Genomic DNA, 4,438 nt, shown 5'->3' with positions numbered 1-4,438 from the left:
ATATGGAATTAATTCTGTACTGGCCATTGAGTGTACAGGGTTTGATGAGGTCAGATCAACAAATGGAATGTCAGAACAGGTCAGCTCTATATATGGAGATCTAAGGGTGGCAGCGAGGGCAGTGTCTTGAGTGTACAGGGTTTGATGAGGGCCGCGGTAGGGCCTTAATTTTCGGGCCTGTTGAGAACTCTACTAATAACTTTGGGGCGGAGTTTGAATGGACAGATATCAGTCAAAAGGACATCGAAGAGGAAGGACGGGTGGGGAGGATCAACATATGGAATGTCAGAACAGGTCAGCTCCATATGGAGATCTAAGAGTTTGAGGTCAGATGTAGAGTTGCTGTCCGGCTCCATATGCAGATCTAGGTGATGCTCCAGTCTTCTCCTTCTCATGTGCTGTAGGGCTATCCAGGGTTTGATGAGGTCAGTGTTGTGATCTCCATATATATACGGCCATATATGGTGGCATGACATGTCACGAGGCGTGATGTCACGAGGCGTGATGTCACGAGGCGTGACACGACTGACGGGAAATGCAGGTTTTCAAAGTAAACTGTGATCGCAATCAATATAGCATTTCACGTGAGAAAGCATGCAAGGGGGTTTGCAACGTATATTTATTGCCACTTTTTGAGGGGCCCCTCCTATACACAGGTTTAATGTTTGTCTTTAGTTCATTGTTTGTTTTGTAAATGCATTGACAATGAAGGGAAAATTTGTCATGTGTCATTTACATCATATTGTCACTTTATTGTTAATGGCGTTTAATGTTTGTGTTGGCACCGTTTGTTTTATATCACCATTACATCACCTAATCAATATGAGTTAGACTTTAATATATTAGCGCCCCTCACTTCACACAGGTGTGATTTTTATGTTTTAATGTTTATGATGCGTTAATTTAAATGTGGTCATAAATGAACACTTCATCACACATCATAACAAGTTCATTCATTTTTGTGGTTGATTTATGGGGTGTCTTTAAACTAACGCTGAACAGTTTGTTAATCCTGTATAATACCTGTTAAAATGGACACAGCGTTGACAAAGTGACACGTGGAGAGACACACCAGTTGGCTGCGTTCTGCAGCCCGTCCTCATCCTCGTCAGGGTGGGGCATAAGAACAGTTGCCCCTTCCATCTGTAAACTCCCCCCTGCCCCCTAGTTGTTTTCCAGTTGAATGAAATAATCCTCCCCCCTCCCCATGTCTGGAAACCCAGTCTGGGTCAGAGGGCCGGCGTTCAGCCTGTTGCTTATTGTGTGTTCAGAAGAGGAGGTAAAACATACAATTAGGCACAGATGGCTGTCTTTGCCAAGCAATGTATTGATCCCCATCCCATGGAAGATCTGTCCTTTTCTAGGTTTGTTTGGCAAATGCATTCTAATTTGGAACCAAAAGACTTGTCTGTAGATGCAGAAGTCAACCTGAGAGTAAAGTGGAGTGGGATGTTGTTTGATCATTTATAATTATCATCTTGTGGGGGCTGGCAAACGGGTCAGTTGTAGCTAAATTCATAAAGGCCTATAGTTTTGTGCCTCAGAATACATTCCTATGTTTTGAAAGCAGAATTAGATTTTTTTTAATGGCAATATATAAAATGTCATTATCATAATAATAATATTCTGTATATAATATATTAGCTTCTTCAAATAGATAAAATCAAGGACGATTCTACATGCAATCTAACAAGCATTAAAAAACGTTAAATTATACTAACAAAGTTTTTCAGACATATTTTTGTTTCAATATCAAGTAATAATGTACAGTGGACTCACTGTACAACTTCTTCCTCAACAAGCTGTCGAATTTATGTTGACATTGTAGACCGATGTTGCTGTGGCTCATTACTGTGTATTCTAAAAGTAATAGTGGCACATACTCCGTCATTAACACTATCGCTATTATAATAGCTGCTCCATAAATATATCTTAAGTTTTCTTTGTGTGTCAGTTGTGGGCTGACGTCACATGGGTTCCTTGAAGTGAAGCTGAATAAACCTTGAGAAGAGTCTCCTTCAATCTGCTGTTAGTAACTAACACACACACACTCACGCCGAGACTCAATTACTGACCAATTCCCTTCTTTATCATCTGTTACCGACCTCTTTCAGAACGAAATCGAACAGGAAAAGGGGCAAGAGGGCATTCGAAGTATTACTTTAACTAAAAAAAAATCACGTTGGAAATACGCAAAGGAGTCGAAACTAAAGGTAAGTGTTTATAGTCCAGGCGTTGTGTTTTATCATAGAACAAGCGATGTGCAGCAGGAGAGCTGGCTTGATTTCTTTCGCCAGCGATAGTTTCTTTGCTTTCCGCTTGTCCCTCAATCGTCAAACTGGAAATTGATATTAACTTGCTATAACCATAACGTTTCAATGTAATTCATTCAATCGCCAGCCGGTCGACAGTGGTAGATTTGTTCCAATACATAAAGTTTGTCTTCATTTAAAATGAAGTGGATTTTTCCCCCTTCCTTCCGAGTGGTGACCTGATAGTGGTAATCGTCTTTGTGTCCTCTCTTGTGCCGTTCACTTAAAGCTGTCCTATTTGATCAGAAGAATTGTTTACCCACTCCGACTTTAAACTTTTAAACACACGCAGGTGTATCGTTTATGTTTGTTCTCTTTAAAACCGTTTGTAATGCTGTGTGCATTCATTTGTGGTTGTTGTTGTACATTCGCGTTGATGATGTTGTGATCGTGAATGAAGGTATAGTGGCAGTGAGTGGACTACCTTTGGTCTCGCTGTCCGTTTACACACAGGGCAGAATTCATCCAGTTAATAGCTCCTCCAATGTGAAAATAAAAAGTGACAAATAAAAAGCTCCTCTCGGACTTGGACTAAGTTGGGCATATATAATATTAGTTCGTAGTGGATGGAAGCAATAAGCAGCTCGTGTCGGTGGTGTGGCGGTCGGTCGGAGAGCCTCGTGCTGCCGGTAGTGCGGCGCTGTCTCGCGGTCTCTTCCTCAAAGCTGCTCGGCAGCTGCCGCCTGGTCGAGTTGTTGAAATTTATCCCTTTGTGTATATTACAATATCCTCCATTTTTTCTGCCCTTCCAAACAACAAGCCTTTCGCCATCTTGGGTTGATTTAAATTCCCCCAGGCATCATCATCATCATCCCCCCCCCCGCTATCTCCCGCGGAAGGGAAACGGATCCATGTTTTCAGAAAGAGAAAGTTTAGACTCGCAAAGAAAATGTTAGTATGATGAATGGTGACGTCATGTGAAGTTTTAGTGGAAAATGTTGTCAGTACAGGATGACTGGAACACACTTTGTTACTGACCGTTATAACTCATCTGTCAGTTATTCACTAGAAGCTCGCTTCATCTATATGAGAAAAGCAAATATAAAGTGAGTCAAGTGACGTATGGGGGTGTTACATGTCAGAATGAGCTAATCGAGAGACAGGTGTAAATGGCACAAAAAAAATACTTTTGCACAGGATCAAGATGTTAACATACATTTTAGTTGTGGTATTTATGAATTATCTTTTACGCGAAATCAGCTTCGCCGACGCCGAATGTAGGTCTGTGTAGCTTAGCATGAATGTATGAGAGAATGAATGGATTAATGAAGGATAACGACATTGAATAGGATTGACGCGTACGAATGAGAGGGGGAAGGAAATTGTCACAAGGATTCTGTCAGATTAAAGTCTGGAAATTGGCGACCATGCTAGTGACAGAGTAGAGGCAGATCTTTTATTTGTTTTTGCAAAACTCTTGGTGTGTTGTTTTGGTGTTATTTTTTTGTTTGTGGGGGGGGGTCCTTTTTGAACTAGTGAGCTAAACGAAAAACACAGCTTAATTTGTCAGTTTGACAATTAAACTTAAGAAACATCTCTATCAAGCAAGCGCCGCGCGCGCACACACACACACACACACAGTCACACACACACACACACACACACACACACACACACACACACACACACACACACACACACACACACACACACACACACACACACACACACACACACACACCAACTCCAGTCCTGGCTGGCTGGCTTGTCAAAATTAATGTTGGGTTGCAGGTTTGAGGTTAGTTTGTTTCTTTTGACAGAACTGTGTGACGATAACTGGACTGGAGTCAATATCTTTATTCACATTCAAGTGGCAGTGAGACATTGGGATAACTGCTTAGTCCATTATTATTTTGTAATATCCTTTTTTGGATTGTGTTCATTCCATCTACTTCATCAACATCCTGTAGCTATGCAAGTTCAAGAACTAAATAGAGGAGGAAAAACTAACCTAACAAGTGCTTTGAGATGGAAAATCTAATCATTTCACCTCCCACCTCTTTTGTTTGCCCATTTATTGCTGCAAAGCTGAAGTGCAGAGGAGCAGATGTTTAGCCAAACATGAAGGCGCGGTGCCTCTTTCCTTATGGGAATGAGTCTCCCTCCTCACACTGCTGATGCATCCA

General features: G+C 41.4%; 1 protein-coding gene across 1 annotated transcript in view; it reads left to right on the top strand.

Moving 5' to 3' along the window:
• Window positions 1-2,030: 2,030 nt before the first annotated feature.
• Window positions 2,031-4,438, top strand: part of LOC310854836 (bromodomain adjacent to zinc finger domain protein 2B-like) — a gene marked incomplete at its 3' end in the record, with an annotated part of 100,132 nt that continues 97,724 nt past the window's right edge. The window contains exon 1 of the mRNA XM_083759545.1: window positions 2,031-2,213. The remainder of the gene's footprint in view (window positions 2,214-4,438) is intronic.

The sequence above is a fragment of the Protomyctophum parallelum genome, assembly GCF_964188405.1.
Source record: "Protomyctophum parallelum genome assembly, chromosome: 2".
Lineage (NCBI taxonomy): Eukaryota > Metazoa > Chordata > Actinopteri > Myctophiformes > Myctophidae > Protomyctophum > Protomyctophum parallelum.
The sequence above is the reverse complement of the archived record's forward strand: the minus strand, read 5'-3'. Positions and strand labels throughout refer to the sequence as shown.